An 18,997-nucleotide genomic window follows, 5' to 3' on the forward strand; every position below is an offset into this window, starting at 1 on the left:
TTCAAATTCTTCATGAGTTAACAGCGGGACAGCAATTGTCATTTCCTGGTGGAGGACTTTCACAGTTAGGGCAGAAGTCTGAACTGGTCATCATGCCTTGGGATATGTTGTCAGCTGGCTGATCCTCATTTGAAATTCATAGGAACAATATTGGGTAGTGAGGAATTTGGATTCTAGAGCAAGATTGTGGAGTCAGGTGGTCTTGCCACGTGCATCTTTGGTACTTGACCTTTGGACACAGCTTCTCTCTGACTGGCACTGCCACAGGAAATGCTACTTCACGGTTTGAACAACTTGTCCGACTCATGGCTCAACAAACCAAGAATCAGCAAAATGAAATCTTGTTGCCCAATATGCATTACTTAGAGCACACAGGATTGGGGGAAAAATCAGTAGGATTCAGTCTGCAGCGTCAGATCTGCCAGGCTTGAGTCTACTAATAAGAACAGAAATAAAGCAGATTGTAAAATAGTCTGACTTTGGTTGGCTGAAGAAGGACAACAGGATGTCAGCCAACTCAAGGTCAGGCCATTTTCCTCTTCTATTGAAATGGCAGGCCCATGACAAATTTATGCAAATACAACATGGAAAATAATTTCTCAAAGACAACTTCTTTGTGCCAAATGTTTCCTGTTTTTTTTGTTTTGTTTTTGTCCTAGACTGTGAATAAAATTAGTTTATTTTAGAGCCTAGCTCTTCCAAGTTTCCTCCAAGACAGGGCCAAGTAGTGTTTATTTCACAGAGAGGCCAAGGCTTTACAAGCAGGGCCGGGAGTGAGGGGGTGGGGGGTGAGGGGGTGAGGCGAAAGGGCAGGGTGAGAACACAGGGCACTTTCCCTGATATTCCATTTCTTTCTCCCACTCTTCCTTCCACCTCTGAGTGGTTAGAGTTCACTAAATGGACAGCAGTTGTCATTGAAACCAGAGAACAGAGGTGCCCAGCATTTGAGGGGTAAAACCACTTTACTTTATTCAATCCCTCGCTCAAAAAACTCCTCTTGATGCACGGGATATGCACACTGATGTCCTAGCGTAAAACATAGTCATAGTTTTATTAAAAGAAAAGTCTTCTGTAATTGGAGAGTTATCATCCCAAGGGTCCCATAGGAGCTCATCCTTAGTCAGCGAGTCTTTCCCAGTGTCACTTACAGTCATTGCTGTCCTCAAATCAGCTCATATCATTCCAAGAGCTGAGTGTTAAATCATTGAAAATTCTGTTAGCCGGTTGTTAATTTTTGGCAGCATAAATTTGGCCGTAGTGGAAATGTTTGCACCATGGAAATTAGCAGATGCTACAAATCTGGGCTTTCTTTTTGAAAGCTGCTTTCAAAAAACACACTACTACATGTAATCCTTCTCCGCTCTGTATAAACATTCTCCCCTATTCCCTCCCCCTTTCTATAGCCTCTGCTATCCAGTTGCCCTCTGTTGAGATCCGTTGGACATTTTCCCCCCTTTAGTTGGTTTCCTTTTTCATTCTTGATTTTTCTTGGGCTTCACTATTTATAGAACTTGCAGGCACAGAAGATTCTTAGGAGTTGGTTCTCACTGGACTGAGAGAAAACCACTTTTTTTTTTTTTTTTGGCCAGAGGAGATGTTTTTGAGCACATTTAAATATATATGAGAACCATTTCTTTTTTTTTAATTTAAAACAATTTATTGGATTAAGAACATAATGGCTTTTTTGGGTTTGTTTTCACCTTTATTGAGATATGACTGACAAATAAAATTGCAAGATTTTTAAAGTGTACATTGTGGTGATTTGATATATGTAAGCATTGTAAAAAATTTCTTCTATTTAGTTAGTTACCATATCCATTACCTCACATATGTATCTTTTTCTTTCAATTTTGTGAGAGCATTTACATTCTAGTCTCTTAGCAAATTTTATTTATATAGCACAACGTTATCAACTACGATCACTATGTGATGTGTTAGATTCTCTGGACCTTTTCTTCTTCAAATATTTATCTGGTGTAAAACTATTGTTGGGGCAACTGGCTGGCTCAGTCGGTTAAGCAGCTGCCTTCGGCTCACGACATGATCCCAGGGTCCTGGGATCGAGTCCCATGTCGGGCTCCCTGCTCTGTAGAGAGTCTGCTTCTCCCTCTGCCTGTTGCTCCCCCTGCTTGTGCTCCCTCTCTCTCTCTAGTGCTCTCTCTCTATCTCTGTCTCTCTCATTCAAATAAATAATCTTTAAAAACCTCTACTGTTTAGTTCTTCTGATATAAGAGATACCACAAAACTAATTCTATTAATGGATTTGAGACTGAGTTCAGAATATTACTTTAGGTAGATCTAAGTCTTGCAAAAATAATGCATATTACATGTGAAAAATATGATGAAATTTCTGTAACACTTTAATAATGGCATCCATCATTTAACTGATTATATATTTTGTGTTAGACAGTGGGCTAAGTGGTTTCCAAAACTTTGCCTTAATTAGCCCTCACTCCTCTCCTCTGCATTCCTCCCATTGCCGTTGTTTTATAGGTAAGAAAATGGAGACAGAGAGAACCGCGAGGTCACACGGTGTGTGAGCGGTAGCTATGGTTCAAACCCAGGAGGACTACCTGCTCTTGAGTGCTGGGTGATGCCACGTGACTCCAAGTGAGGGGACAAGGGCCATTCTATGGAAGACAGCGAAGGGCAATAAGCACATGAACCTTTAAAAAACATCATGAATTAGTCAGATCCAGGTTTTGTAGACCCAGAAGCTCATGCAATTATAGAGATGCTCTAAAAGAGGGAAGACAGATTACAGTGTAAGAATAAACATTTACTCTAAATAAGAAAAGTAATCCTAATAAATTATACATTTATAAAGCTGAAAAATACCACAAAGAGAAAATCCAGTAAAATAGGATATGCTTATTAAGTAACTACTGGCAACATCTCTAAAACACTTTGACTCTACATTTGTGGTTATAATACTCATCATATCTTCTTCATATAACAAAGATATTTAAGATAATCATCTATACAAATACTAGAAAGATAGTTTTTTCTGTCTGTTAGGGTGGTTGATCAAAATCTGTTTTTATGGTAGATAGTTGGATGCATAAAGCATGGGACTTCATGTACAGATGGACTTACTATTTGTCATGCTACTGCAGTTGCACGCTTTACAAGTGCAAGAATTCTGATAGATTCTATGATGCATGATTCCAGTCAAATAGAAAAAAAAGATATGAAACATTTTTGACCATATACCCTGCATGATTAAGATAGTCCTGAAATGGGGAGGGGGGTTTCTTTTGTCTAGGATTGATGTGAACTGAATCCTCTGGTGCAACTTTCCATTCTGATGACCAGAAGAATTTTCCCCAGACTAGCTCCGCTTCTGTGTATTTTAACCTTGTTTCTCCCATGCCTGCATCATTTTGGTGTTGTGTCCCTTAAGACCCACTCTCCACTACAGGAATCCAGGTGAGTAGGCACAGTGATCAGAGGGATTTTCCTAGAAGCTCTGCTCATGCCAGGATGCCTAGTAAAAACAGAACCATGTATAACATGACTGTGAACCAGTAAATATATATCATGAAATCAAAGCGAATATCCTCATCTCAACTTCCCCTTAGCCAGTTATCAAAAGCAAAACATCAACATTGTCTAATACAAGAAGTGTAAAGAAGGGAAGTGAGAATGAGAAAAATAAGCAGTCCTAACCAATTTGGTTAAAATACAACAGGACATTTTATAAAAATATAGAAGCTTTGCTAGGGCCCCTGTCAAAGCCTTGAAAAGAGGCTGACCCACTGACGGGTCCTGGAGCTCAAGCTAAGTAGCCTCATGATATGTCCACCTATCGTTGTGATAAAGTTCTCATCTACCTGAGTGACATCATTCCTTAAAAAGGATGTACAAATGTTCATCCTTATGTGTAGGGTAGTAACTGTGCCCCTAGTAACTGGTAACAGTGACAAATATAAGAAGATTCTGTTGCATGTTCAAAAAATGGTGAATCAGGTCTAGGTCACCAGAATGATTTTATGAAAAACTATCATCAGGTTAGGTTTAAAGAGATTTTTCTTTTCTTGACACTAAAGTGGTGTTTTGATTTCTATCTGTCTTTCTGGATCTCTACCCAAACCACTTTCACATTTACTACAATAGAATTTGCATGTTAAAATTTTAACTCATTATATTTTTAAACAAACTCTCATTTGGTTTCCTTTTTCGTAGCTCCTTAAAGCAAAATTAATGTGGGGGATTTTTTTCAATAGGTGATTTATGCTCAGGGTAACAATGCCCTATTACTGTTTTTCTCCAGAGGCTTCTGTGACAGAAATGTTGGAGAAAGGGATTTTAAAGGGAGATTCTGAAATCCTTGGGAAATCCCACAAGTGAACATGGCTTCATAGCCATTTGGACAAATGACATTGTGCAGGAATCTATGAGTCATGAGTTAGGCATGCAACATTGTATTGGGGTCAACAGAAGGAAACTGGCCTCAGGCACAGGAACTCTTTGCTGCTGAGCCAGAGTGACTTTGAAAGATTTCCTCTTTTCAAAAGAGTTGTCTTGAGTGTTCACTCTGGGTGAAGTGCTTGGGATTCAAATCCAGCTCATGTTGTTAAGGGGAAAAAATCCCCAAGAAGTCACTTATGGTTCAGTCAGCTATAGGACTGCTCACAGGCAGGGAAGAGAAGACCTTGAGATCTCAACCCATATGGTGAAGTGGAGGTTGAAAGAAGAACTTTCAGGAAGTTTCCAAGCAGTGGTGCTATCTGGGTTGAATTTTAAAGGATGCAAAGAAATGGAAAAAGTATCCCAGACAGAAGAGTATGAACAAAGACTCAAGAGATAGATAGGAGAATTTAAAAGACGGAAGCTGAGGCAAGGAGGAGAGACAGATCTGAAGAGGAGTCTGGAGAGGCTGGCCAGAAGGGGCCAAGCAGAGAAACACTTTCATCAGGGTGAAAATATAAACTGTTTCCCAAAGACCCAGCAAGACTAAAGCTGGGAAAAGACATGACCAGAGTCATATTTTAGCAAGTTCACTTGGCAAAAGTGAGCAAATAGGAGAGGGGGAAAGCTTGAGGTTAGACCACTAAGGAGATTTCTTGGGTGATCTGGGTGAGAGAAAGGAGGACTCAGTCTAGTGCAGGAGGGCAGGAAGGGAGGAGAAATTCACTATGGAATTTTAAAAAGTTACATGTTGGGGGGCGCCTGGGTGGCTCAGCCAGTTGAGCTCTGCCTTCGGCTCTGGTCATGATCTCTCAGTCCTGGGATCGAGTCCCACATTGGGCTCCCTACTGAGTGGGGAGTCTGCTTCTCCCTCTCCCTCTGCCCCTGCTCATGCTCTCTCTCTTGCTCTCTCAAAGTAAATAAATAAAAACTTAAAAATAAAAAAGCTACATGTTGGAATACTTCACAAATGCAAGTGGAAGTAGAAGTAGAAATGCTGACAGGACAATCATTCAGTAGAAGTACTGACTGATTTTTTTAAAGATTTATTTATTTATTTTAGAGAGCACGTGCACATGTGCTTGAGTGAGTGGGGGATGGGTGCAGAGGGAGACAAGCAGACCCCACTGAGCAGGGAGCCCGATGCGGGACTCGATCGCAGGACCCTGAGATAATAACCTGAGCCGAAGTCAAGAGTTGGATGCTTAGCCGACTGAGCCACTGAGGTGCCCCTAAGTACTGACTGATGTTAAGAAACACTGGCAACACAAGAGAAGGTGAAATAACCAGGACATAAAATTGTAGCGTACACAGAGCGCACAGGCCTGAAACGAAATCTATCAAAACCTTAACAGCCTTCGTCTCTGGATAGTGAAATGAGGGACCATTTTTACTTTCTTTTCATACTTTTCTATACTCAGAGGGAATCACATTTGCAATGTAGAACTATGTCAAATGCCAAGAAGAAAAGCATGGAAGGAAGGAAGGGAAAAAAGGAGGAAAGAAGAGACAGATTTCAGAGCTGTGAAGATGTACTCCACGGTGGGTGAGACGTATGAATGATTCCATAAAGAGAGACAGAGTTATGATTCCTATAGGAGCTTCTTTAACTTAGCCTATTCTAGAAATTTCTACAAGACGAGCATTATAGGCTATGGCACCCAGGCAGGACGTATGGCAGACGGGGGAGTAAACACGGGATGGGAGCCTAGGTAGGAGAGAAAGGAAGTTGTGTTCGCCTGACTGTCCGTTGGCTTAGCTGTGCCTGCTGGGGAGGCTAGACGGATGTTAGCCAAGGCGAGCAGCAGTCTCTGAGACTGATTTCTTGCGCAGCCACTGCTCTGCTGAGGTCAGAGCTGGGACTGCTACGCAGCTCTGCCCAGTCTCTGTCTAGCCCTTCCCCGACTCAGAGCACTCGATGCCCTGGTTGTTCCCCTTTGTTGAGAATTTGAATGCGCTCGAACGGAACATTGTGGTACATATCCATTCATTAACTGTGTTGGCAGCTGCTTATTCTTTTCTGAGCTTTTAGAAAAGGAACCATAATTCCCGTCATTATATTGGTGACCGGGATGGTTAAAAATGGGCAATACAATATATTTGCCAGAGGATCAGTAGCTTCACTGGGTGTTCAAAGGTTCAAATTCGGGGGGTCGTTTCTTTCTAAGGAGAGTCAGTAAGTGGCTGCGATTTTCTGCAGTCACTTCCCTCGTGAGAGCTGCTTCTGAGGAGGTGCAGGGTTGGTAGAAGAGAGAGCACGCGGACGAAAGCTCTCTCTTCTCCCTAGCAGCACCCCTTGTCTTCTCCATGCCACGTCTGTCTGAAGAGCTCCACACTCAGACTGAGGTCTCAGTTCATACATCAGTTCCCTCAAGATGGTTGAAAGGTCCCCCACCCTTGTGCTCCCGTGCCTCTGTAATTCCCTATTACCACACTCTACCCCTGCACTTGACTCGTCTGTCCGGTTGCTCACTGGATTGCAAGGTCGACAGAGGAAGAGATTAGATTTTATTCCTGTTGTATTCACAGCACGTCTCACAATACCTGGCACATAACATGGTGAAAAAGCACTTACTGAGTAATTAATAATCCTGGTTTTATGAAGTGACATTATTAAATTAATAAATGATTAAATTCAGAAACAATACAAAAATTAAAAACATGAGAAACCAAATACTTCTAACAATTGCCTGGATTCATTAGTGATCACTTTAATATAGATTTCACCCCTCCTCCCCCCAAAGACACACACACATATGCACGCCGCCGCACACACGCACGCGCACACGCATGCTTTCTGTGAGCAGCTGCTTACTGCTGCACTGAGCTCTGGAAGACCGGAAAAGTACTATCAAAATAAAGTATTTATTAATTATAACTACTGCAAGCGCTCTTGGACAGTGCTCATTATACCCAGAAACTGACATGATTCTTATAAAACAAGAATAACAATCGGAACAGGTCAAGGAAGTTTCATTCAGCAAGTGTTTTTTTTTCCCCCCTAAGGCATAAATTGATACTTCAAAGTCCTGTTTGCTAGGGTGCAAAATCGTTGTAACTATTACTTGTGCATCTGGAAATCAGGCTCTTAGAAGATGCACTGAGAAGTACACAACATCACACTGAAATATTGCTGTACAAAATGAATCTAATCATGAAGAAACATCAGACAAATCCAAACGGAGGAAACTGTTCCAGAATAAAGGAGACTAGATATTAGATATTGACAACTAAATGCTATATGTGATCTTAGATTTAAATCCTGAAGTAGTTTTATCTCTGCATTTCTCTCTCTGTCCATCCATCTGTCTACCAATCTATCCAGCTATCCATCTATGTGAAGAATATCGTTGGGGCAATTGTCTTAAATTGAATAGAGTCTATAGATTAAATAATGGTATGGAATCACCATTAATTTTCTTTTTGATCATTGTAACTCTGGTTATGTAAGAACATTTTCTTGTTTTTAGGAAATCCTAGGAAATTGGGTGAAAAATTTTCTAGAATTCTTTATACTCTTCTTGGAACTTCTCTGTAACTCTAAAGTTATTTCAAAATAAAATGTTATAAAAATTAGGGATATAAATACAGATACTCAAATTGAGAGAGGTGCACTCTTATGAGCTGAATGTTTGTGCTCCTCGCACCCCAATTCATATGTTGAACCTAATCCCCAGTGTGATGGTAGTTGGAGGTGGGGTCTTTCGGAAGTGATTAGGGCATAAGGGTGGAGCTCTCATGAATGAGATTTTTTTTAAATAACTGCTCCTATAAAAGAGACCGCAGAGAGCCCTCTTGCACCTTCTGTTATGCGAGGGCACAGCTAGAAGGCGAGCATCTATAACCAGGAGGGGTTTCTCATCAAACACAGTATCTACTGGTGCCTTAATCTTGGACTTCTCAGCCTCCAGAACTCTGAGAGTTTGTTGTTCAAGCCACCCTGTTTGTAATGTTTTTGTCATAGCAGCCCAAACAGAATAAGACATGCACATTAAGCAAAATAGTTTTTATACAAACTCAGGTTAATATTTAAGCATGCTGAAAATTTGTTAAGAGACCTAGGAGTGTTTGTTTCTCTCAGGGTTCATTTCAAAGGGCAGGGGTGCATATTGGATTTGGTGTCATTTCCAGTAACATAGTGCAAGGGTGAGGCCCCACACATGGTTAGTGTTGCAATATATAAAAAGCCACTTCAGCCAGTGCAAGTCCTCAGAGACAGCTAAGCATACCAGTGTCTAGGGGCAGCAGGGAATTGGAAGAAAGGATACAGTGTAAACATAACTTCCAAGCTGACCATTGCTCTATTGCTCTTTTGTCAGTTTCTTGCTTTCTGTTGCATCCTGTGAAGGTAGGCACACCCTCCCATCAATAGAGTTTCCTCTTGTCTAATGCTTTGATAACAAACGCTAATTTTACTCAAACAAACAAGCAAAAAATCTGTTTACATTCGTTTAATGTTGACAGGGCTGCAAAAGGACTTTCATGGACCCTGGACACTTTTACCTTTATGGGGGTCTCCCATCCTAATCATCTCAATATTAAAAATTATTTTTGATATAGCTTGAAATACTTCAACTTTTTCTTCTGTTTTAGGCAAAATTTAGATTTTTGTGAGCCCCCGAAATTTCATCTTTCTCTTTCGTGAGAAAAAAATAAGTCTAACTCTAAATCTTCTTTATTTTGACCTTAAAAGAAATTGAAACATTTTTATGGGTCACTAAGATTATTGTGGGAGCTAGGCACTGTGTCTACTGTACCTAAGGCATAAGTTAGCTGGCTCTGATTTGAATTAGATTTTGAATTTTTTATTCTCTATCTCTATACCTCTAAGGAAAGTAATATTTGAGTTGATGTAGACATCTGGTTGCTAAAAATCAGATTCTGTTCTATAAGACATATTTCTATGTCTGAATATTAGTTGAATTTATAGACTTATGTCTCACTATATATAGCTATATCCATATATAATTTGTGTTCCATGGGAGCCACAGTTGATAAAAATTATGTATTAATATTGAACCAGATATTGAACCCATGTATTTTTACTCTACATTCTGTTAACAAAGGCTCAGGCAACTATCATCTCCTGCTTGCTTTGAAGACCCCATGACGCATCCTAGACCCTCCTGAGATCCTGCTCTATAACAAATACAATACTTTTTTAAAGATTTTATTTATTTATTTGCCAGAAACAGAGAGAGAGAGAGGGCGTGCACAAGTAGGGGGAGCGGCAGGCAGAGGGAGAAACAGACTCAATATGGGACTCAATCCCAGGACCCTGGGATCATGACCTGAGCTGAAGGCAGATGCTTAACCCACTGAGCCACCCAGGTGTCCCAATAATATTGTATTTTTAGCCTGTGGTTTCTGCACTTGCTCTTTTTCTTTTAATTGTATTAATTCTTCTATACATAAGATATCCCTGTGAAATAGTCATATATTACTATTAATTTTTTCTGAAGCTGATTTCTTTATTGATGAGATCCTAGCTTACCTCCTACAAATAGTGTTATGATGTCACATAGGATTCTGCAAAATCAAATAGAAGAAAAAAATGCCACATGGAGGTTCTATGCTAATTTTAAAAACTACAAATATTAGTCTTTATATAGAAAGGTATTCAAAATTGTCAGTGAGAATCACTTTTTTTAAAAAAGGAAATTGATGTCAAGGGCTGGCCAAAAATTAGGTCTCTATTTGCAGCAAGCTGTTTCTTAAAATTAAAACATTTTCCACAGTCTTCAAGATCATTGTATTGGATTTACAATGGATAATACAATCCATTGTATTGGATTGTATCTAACAGAGCTGTGCCCTTTGATGAAACAGTCCCTAGCCCCTTACTGTTTCCGATGCTTCCACTGGGCCAAGGATGAGTGCAGTGCTTCAGTGCCAGTACATGAGGACACATTCCACTCCTTTCCATCCCAAATATATCAAAGAATTAAAAAAGATTCAGGATAGTTCACACTATAAAAATTGAGAAATCATGTATACGCTTTTAAAAACGCTTTGTTATTTTGCTTCTGCATATGTAGAAAGTCTAAGTGCTGGGTACTTATGGTAAACAAAAGAGCAAGAAAAAATCTCTGTCCTTATGAAAGGTAACATGCTACAGATGCCTGTTTTGTTTTAGCTATTGAGACCCTTTACTTCTGAATTCTAGAGCGAAGGCTTCATTTATTTCACATGAGCAAACTCCAAAACACAGTTTGGAGAGCTGGCTAACCTCCATTCTGCAGAGTTAAAATAATTAGAGAAACAGTAGAAAGTTTCTGAAATAACAATTAAATTTGAATTGGAACTAGTGTGATTGAAGCAACTCCAGGTGCGTGTTGGCTGACCCCTAGCAATTTGACTCCACATAACCTGGGAATTCCTTTCACTGTGAGGACTGGGTCCAGTGGCCTTTGGCAGTGTAAGCGAGGTGCCCGTGGCTTCTGGAAAATTGTGAAGAAATCCCTGGGATCATTTCAGTTCACCAGGGAACCCCAAAGGACCATGGCAAAGGATTACCTAAAACCAGAGAAATAATTCATCTCAAAAATCTCATTATTTTAGCATGAAGCTTATTCATGAAGAGACCTCTGCCTGGCTCTGCAGTGGAAGTGGATGCAGAAGTTTCTAGATAGTTTTGAGGAGGTGAGTTGATTTTTCTCAATTAAAATTCTTCATTTCTCATGCAACTAATAAGGAGCTTTCAGAAGTCAGCTCAATCACCTGATGGAATTGCACTAAGCCTTTTTTCCCTGCTCCTTAAAAGGTTTCTTTCATGTCTTTGCCCCTTTGGTGATAGAAAAGAATGGCAATAGCAGTTTTGCTTTTTTGGTAACTGAAAATGTAGAGCAAAACAGTAAACCTAAGAGTATTAATTTCTCTGAAAAAAAAAAAAGAAACACAACAAAGAAGTTCCCTTATGCTTTCTTAATCCATTGTTTTTAATTGCTCTTAGGGATGAGAAAAATGAATGATATAAAAAGTAAAGGATAATTCCTCCATGGTTTCCCAAAATTTCTTAGTGAACATACTAATGAAACTTCAAATAAATAAAGTCAGAGCTTTAGCCATGCTGATGGGTCCCCCCCTCATTCCCCCCCAATCTTCCCATCTTCACTACTGCATCCCTCACTGTACTTAATCTTCAGAGGTTTTCTCTGGCCACCAGAGTCCACTAAACCATGGGCTGGAAATACTGGAAATGAGTGTCCCTGAAAACAGCCTCCAACTAATGACTTACTAGGGTAGCGTACATCTCCCAGCTCCCTCACCCCTCAGGTGGGATAACCCCGATGAACGTGTTCCACACGGTTCCAGTGAAGCTCCAGTTAATCCATAGCAATAACTTGTTTGATAACTAACACCTGACTGAGTGCTTTCTCTTTCCTTCACTACTCTCTCCCTATTCCTCCCATGGTTATAGGGATCACTTTCAAAATAAACTATTTACACTTGAATCTGTATCTAAGTGACTGCTCGAAGGAAGACCCTAACTAAGGCAAGAGCTGTGAGTACTCTGGGGGGCTGAAAAGGAACCACTGTGTTCAGTGTCTTGAAATTCTAAAGCAGGGTAAAAATATACCACTTCGTCTGACACAGAATTATGAGAACATGTAAGATGCTTTAAGCTTTTTTTTTTAAAGATTTTATTTATTTGAGACAGAGAGAATGAGAGAGAGAGAGAGAGAGAGAGCACACGAGAAGGGGGAGGAAGCCCGATGCGGGACTCGATCCAGGGACTCCAGGATCATGACCTGAGCCACCCAGGCGCCCAAGATGATTTAAGCTTTTAAATAGTCGTATAAAAGACTACTTTCAAATGTAATTTAGTTCAAATATAATATAATATACATGTATATAGGTAGTGCATAGATTAGCCAAATGTTAAATATAGCCAAATTATAAAGAAAAGATATTAAGAGGATAATATAACGATTTGGTAGAACATTCTTATTTTAGACTCAGTGATGTTATATTAGAGTGCTCTGCCGCTGCTCTCATCTGTGCTGGTACTCTGCTTAGCCTGCCTTCCATTTTTACTCAATTATAGCTTGGACCATGAGACTTTTGTGCTAGAGAAGCATCCCTGTTATGGCTTTATTATATTTGAAAAGCAAAATAGCAAAGATTCACTTGACATTGTACTCAGTGTCACTGTTGGTTGGTCAAAATTATTTACTATGTACCATAGGTTGTCATTATTTTATTTAAATGGAAATGTTTTGTCAACACCGTGTTTTATTTATTTAACTTTTAAAAAGATGTTTCTTCATATGCTCCGAGGACGGATTCTTTTCTCTCTACCATTTTGGCAGTTGGGAAATATACATGTTTTCTTCATTCTCTCTTCTTCCTTCCTTCCTTGCTCCCTCCCTTCCTGCCTTTCTTCTGCCTTCCCTTTTTTCTTAACGTGCAAGTGTAAACTTTTCTAGAAAGCTTTTTATTTTACCAATCACATTTTGACTTAGAAAGTTTAAAATTTTCTATGGTAATTTTTACACCTTATACACCTTTGTTTTCAAAACACAGAAGAGAACCAATTCCAGGGAGGATTTATATATTTTAGTCTCTTAGTTTGGGATTTTTTTTCTCAAGTCCTCAGTATTAGTGCTTCACGGTTTAGGTACTTGTTCCCGAGGCTGACTTTCGACTATCCATCAACCAGTGGTTGTACATAGCAAGCCCAGACTTCCTGGGCTGTCAGTGGAAGGAGGGAGAAAAATACAATTGATGAATTAATCATTTGAATAAGGAAATGAAATTTACATAAATGTAGCAGAGCAAATCCTCTGACTATACAATTCGGTATAAATTGACCCACTTTTGGGGCGCCTGGGTGGCTCAGTCTGTTAAGCGACTGCCTTCAGCTCAGGTCATGATCCCAGGGTCCTGGGAGGGAGCCCCGCATCGGGCTCCCTGCTCGGTGGGAGGTCTGCTTCTCCTTCTCCCGCTCCCCCTGCTTGTGTTCCTGCTCTCACTATCTTTCTCTGTCAAATAAATAAATAAAAATCTTTAAAAATAAATAAATAAATAAATTTACCCACTTTTATTGCATGTCTAATTTGTGTCATATAGTTTACATCTTACTAACTATTGATGATAATGCCACAAAGTAGTTGGTATCCTCATCTCATCAATGAGGAAATTGATGCTCAAAGAAGTTTAATAACTTGCTAAAGTTTATCTGAGTAGTAACAGTGTAGAAAAGAAGCCAGGCATATGCTCAAGTCAAAGATAACCTGATTGAATCAGTCAGCATGTTTAGTCCAGCTACCTGATGATGATCTTGGGCCCATACATGAATGAACAAATAAATGAGCTAAGAGAATAGTCTCTCTCTGTTTTAAGAGAGACTACGATGGAGCTGGTAACTCTGGTCATGTGACTAACAGGGCAGGAAGAAAGGGTATTAGCCAGGAATATTACTATTTTCTTTAAAGTCCTGGCATATTAGTGCCACAGTAGACCAGTGAGAATTACTTATCTCAATAGAAGATAAGAGATAGGGAAAAAAGAAAATAAAGCATACTCTTTCTCTCCTAGGCATCATTATAGAAAACCCCATGAGTTGGATTTAAACAGCTTTTATTTAGGGGAAACCCAAGTACCTGGGAAATAGAAAGACAAATTAGAGGAGAAGCTCTGTGCTAGAGTCAAGGTGTATTTTCTGGATAAAAAGGATACTTGATATGTAAAAAGGATACTTGATATGTATAAAGGAAGCAAGGATTGTTTTGTTGGGAATCAATGGTCTAAGGACATCTATTAAAGAACTTTGGCCAGTACCATTATTCTACTTATTATCAGAGCGTTTTTCAGATTGTCATAGTGCAAAAAGTCCTGAAAAAAATGTGACTAACTGTGGGGTTCCATATTTTTTTTTGGTCAACTCAGGCTGACAAATATTTAACTGCCATGCCTTTTGATGAACTGTTTAGCTTTCTTTGAAGCCAGGGTTTCATGGTTAGCTTGTGAGATGATAATGCCAGGTACAGAGCTATTGAAGCTTAGAAGAAAACCACTTTTGCTTCCTCGATGAGGTTTTTATGAATTTAAATAGATGCTCCTGGGCTTATCTAAGCAGTCCCAGTAGGATTCAGTATACCTACAAACAAGGTAGTCTGTGATGAAACTCACCTGGAAGAGCTAAATTAACCTGGCAAATGGTGGGGGCAGATGCCTCCCTTGTCAGAGGCAGTACCAAAAGCAATCACTCTCATAAAAGTAACCACTTTCCAGGAGTCCAGAGGTCAATGATGCAATCTGTGCTGTCCCTGTCCAGTGAGGGACAGCTGTGTTACCTTTGTCAACCTAATTCTGTGAAATTCAGGTGACTTTTTTTTTCAGCTATTGATCCGCTGGATCCAGCTTTCTGGTTCCTAGAGAAATTCTCTGAGCTCACCAATGTCTCGCTTTCATTTTACAGCTTTATTAGGGCATAATTTCCCTATAATAACTTTACATATTTAAAATTTATAATCTGATGAACTTTGATATATGTATACGTCCCTGAAACCATCATCAGAGTAAAGATAATGAATATATCCATTACCCTCAAAAGTTTCCTCCTGCCCTTTTGTAATTCCTCCCTCCAGCCCTGCTGCTCAGAAAAACACTAGTCTGGTCCCAAGAAAAATGTTGGTCTGCGCAGAGGCTTCCACGGAGAATGGTCCTAGAGATCAAGGGGCAGCCTCAGGCTTTGTCTGATCTAGCTCGAAATTCATGCCACATCTCTTGTGCCACAACCTATTTATTAAGCAAGTCACTGATATCAACTCAGAATCAAGAGAAGGGGAATTTGATTCCTCCTCTCAACGGAAGGAGTAGCAAAAAATTTTCCACCATCTTTAAATTACCACACTGAAATTGAAATGATTATAATAGCCTAAACTCCCCATTTTACAGATACAGATAACCAGAGCATGGAGTTTTGATGTGACATCAATTTTGAGTAAATACAATTTACTCTAAAACTCTAAATATCATGCTCAAGACTTCAGGAAAGATTTAAGTCAAAAACTTTGTTAGATACCTGACACGTTGCTTTTGGCCTCTCTCCAATAAAAAAAAAAAAATACCTTCAGCAGTCTGCTTAGAGCTTCCCGGGACAAAGCCTTCCAGTTCCTATCTACTTCTCAAGAGGGCTAGGAAAAGAAAAACTCCAATCTTCAAGCTGTATGGGAAATTCTCACTGATGCCACAGAAAGGGATGTGATCATTGCAAACATTCTGCATTATATGTTGTCTGCCATGTTTTTCACCATTGCAATTTCATATTGCAAACCTTCCGGGGTATGACTGAGAAATGAGAGCAGCATTCCAAAACAACTAAAGAGGATTTAGATCATTGAGAAGCCAATTGGCTTCTCAAGAAGCAAATACTGATGTTCTAGAGATTTGGTGTACAACAGTGTGCATATAGTTAACATTATTGTGCTGTCCACTTAAACATGGTTAAGGTGATAGATTTCATGTCATGTGTTTTTTTACCACACACACACACACACACACACAGGAAGCAGATTGTGAAATGATTTTGAATTTAAATACATTTTATGGGGGGGGAGGAGCAAGATGGCGGAGGTGTTGGAGACCTGGATTTCATCTGGTCCCAGGAATTCAGCTGGATAGGGATCAAACCATTCTGAACACCTACGAACTCAACAGGAGATCGAAGAAAAGAATAGCAGCAACTCTCTGAACAGAAAAGCGACCACTTTCTGAAAGGTAGGACGTGCGGAGAAGTGAATCTGAGGCGATATTCGGAAGGATAGATGGCAGGGGAGGGGACCTCCGTCAGCTGCTAATGGCAAGTGATAGAGCAGCGGGGCACAAAAATCGGAACTTTTAGAAGTCGAATCCGCTGAGGGACGTTGCTCCAGTGGCTAAGCGGGGGGTGGAAACCTCTCTGGGACAGTGTGGTCTCGGGACCCTCAGGGTCACAGGAAGACTGGGGGTGCCTGAGTGTGGCAGAGCTCTCAGGTATCGGAGCAGGGAGGGCGGCTGCAGAAATGGAGCCAAGGCACAGGCTCTCAGCTCGGGGTGGTCATAAACCGTGATCCACGGCACAGTCAGGCCACTGCTCCTCCAGCAGGGACCCAACAAGCGGCAGAGCCGGGGAGACTCCCCTTCCTCCCCGGGGAGGAGTGGCGCGGGAGCGCACTGGGGGGATCTGCTGGGTTTGGAGACTCCACACGGGGTCAGGTGCCAGAGATAGAAACGCTCGGTCACAGGCCGGGTGAGCATGGAATGATGCCGGAGACTGGGGAGATGAGAGTGACTGCTTTTCTCTGGGGGCGCACTGAGGAGCGGGGCCCCGAGTTCTCAGCAACTCTGGGGCGGAGATTGGGAGGCTGCCATTTTCACTCTCGTCCTCCAAAGCCGAACGAAAAGCTTACAGGGAACAAAAGCTCCCGAGAGCAAACCCCAGCGGATTACTTTGCCCAGACCTGGCAAGGGCGGGGCAATTCCACCTCCGGCAAAGACATTTGGGAACCATGGCAACAGGCCCCTCCCCCAGAAGATCAGCAAGAACAGCCAGCCAAGACCGGGTTTACCGATCCTCAATGAGAACGACACAGCTCCAGAGCTAAGGGAAAACTGCACATAGAATTCATGGCTTTTTTTTTTTTTAACTTTTTTTTATTGTTATGTTAATCACCATATATTACATAATTTGTTTTGGTGTAGTGTTCCATGATTCATTGTTTGTTCATAGTCTTTCAGAGTTAACATTTTTAATTTTCTATTTTTTGAATTTTTCTTTTTCCCTTTTTTAACCAATATCTTGTCAATCCCTTTTTAAAAAATCTTTTTTATTTTCAATTTTTAGAGCTGTATTCTATCCCTTCATAGTAGTTAACCTTATTTTTGGCATATATATGAGTTGTTCTCTCTTTAAAATTTTGGGATATAGTTTCTTCTAAAAAGACCAAAATATACCCTAAATCTCTAGTGTATGGCTTTGTTCTAGTCTCCTGCCTGATCACATTCTCTCCCTTTCTTTTTATTAATTAATCTTTCTTTTTTCAACAAACTTCCTATCTTATCAATTACTTTTATAAAATCTTTTATAATTTTCATCCTTACAGTCATACTCCATCCCTTCATCGTATTTACCCTTATTTTTATACATATGTAAGCTTTTCTTTCTTTAAAATTTTGGGAGGCGGTTTCTTCCAACAGACCAAAATATGCCCAAAATCTAGAGTATAGCACTGATCTATGCACCAGCCTGAACATATTTAATCATATTCTTTTTTTTTTCATCTTTTTCTTTTTTCTTTTGTTCCCTTTCATTTCCCCTGGTTTCAGGTCTCTTCTGATTTGTTTAGTTTATATATTTCTGGGGTCGTTGTTACCCTGTTAGCATTTTGTTCTCTCATTCATCTATTGTCATCTGGACAAAATGACAAGATGGAGAAAATCACCTCAAAAAAAAAAGAACAAGAGGCAGTACCAACTGCCAGTGACTTAATCAATATGGACATTAGTACGATGTTGGAACTAGAGTTCAGAATGACGATTTTAAAGATACTAGCTGGGCTTGAAAAAAGCATGGAAAATATTAGAGAAACCCTCTTTGGAGAAATAAAAGAACTAAAATCTAACCGAGTTGAAATCAAAAAGGCTATTAATGAAGTGCAATAAAAAAGGGAGACTCTAACTGATAGGATAAATGAGGCAGAAGAGAGAATTAGTGATATAGAAGACCAAATGATGGAAAATAAAGAAGCTGAGAAAAAGAGAGATATACAACTACTGGATCATGTGGGCAGAATTCGAGAGATAAGTGATACCATAAGATGAAACAATATTAGAATAATTGGGATCCCAGAAGAAGAAGAAAGAGAGAGGGGGGCAGAAGGTATATTGGAGCAAATTATAGCAGAGAACTTCCCTAATGTGGGGAAGGAAACAGGCATCAAAATCCAGGAGGCACAGAGAACCCCCTCAAAATCAATAAAAATAGGTCAACACCCCGACATCTAATAGTAAAACTTACAAGTCTCAGAGACAAAGAGAAAATCTTGCAAGCAGCTTGGAACAAGAGATCTGTAACCTACAATGGTAGAAACATTAGATTGGCAACAGACCTATCCACAGAGACCTGGCAGACCAGAAAGGACTGGCATGATATATTCAGAGCACTAAATGAGAAAAATATGCAGCCAAGAATACTATATCCAGCTAGACTGTCATTGAAAATAGAAGGAGAGGCAAAAATCTTCCAGGACAAACAAAAACTAAAGGAGTTTGCAAACACGAAACCAGCCCTACAAGAAATATTGAAAGGGGTCCTCTAAGCAAAGAGACAGCCTAGAAGTAACATAGACCAGAAAGGAACACAGACAATATACAGTAAGAGTCATCTTACAGGCAATACAATGGCACTAAATTCATATCTTTCAGTAGTTACCCTGAATGTAAATGGGCTAAATGCCCCAATCAAAAGACACAGACTATCTATCAGATTGGATAAAAAAACAAGACCCATTGATATGTTGTCTTCAAGAGATTCATTTTAGACCCAAAGACGGCCCCAGATTGAAAGTTAGGGGGTAGAAAACCATTTACCATGCTAATGGAC

The 18,997-nt window shown here is 40.0% G+C and overlaps 1 long non-coding RNA gene across 3 annotated transcripts in view; it reads left to right on the plus strand.

Annotated features, from left to right (window-relative positions):
• Positions 1-18,997, plus strand: part of LOC114206734 (uncharacterized) — an 85,574-nt gene that overhangs the window by 11,969 nt on the left and 54,608 nt on the right. For all 3 annotated transcript variants that reach the window (XR_003608709.2, XR_015767466.1, XR_003608708.2), the window contains exon 2: positions 10,972-11,052. This is a non-coding gene — a long non-coding RNA (uncharacterized LOC114206734). The remainder of the gene's footprint in view (positions 1-10,971; positions 11,053-18,997) is intronic.

The sequence above is a fragment of the Eumetopias jubatus genome, unplaced genomic scaffold (assembly GCF_037043125.1).
Source record: "Eumetopias jubatus isolate StellerSeaLion01/CBP00866 unplaced genomic scaffold, mEumJub1_p1.0 scaffold_2, whole genome shotgun sequence".
Taxonomy (NCBI): Eukaryota; Metazoa; Chordata; class Mammalia; order Carnivora; family Otariidae; genus Eumetopias; species Eumetopias jubatus.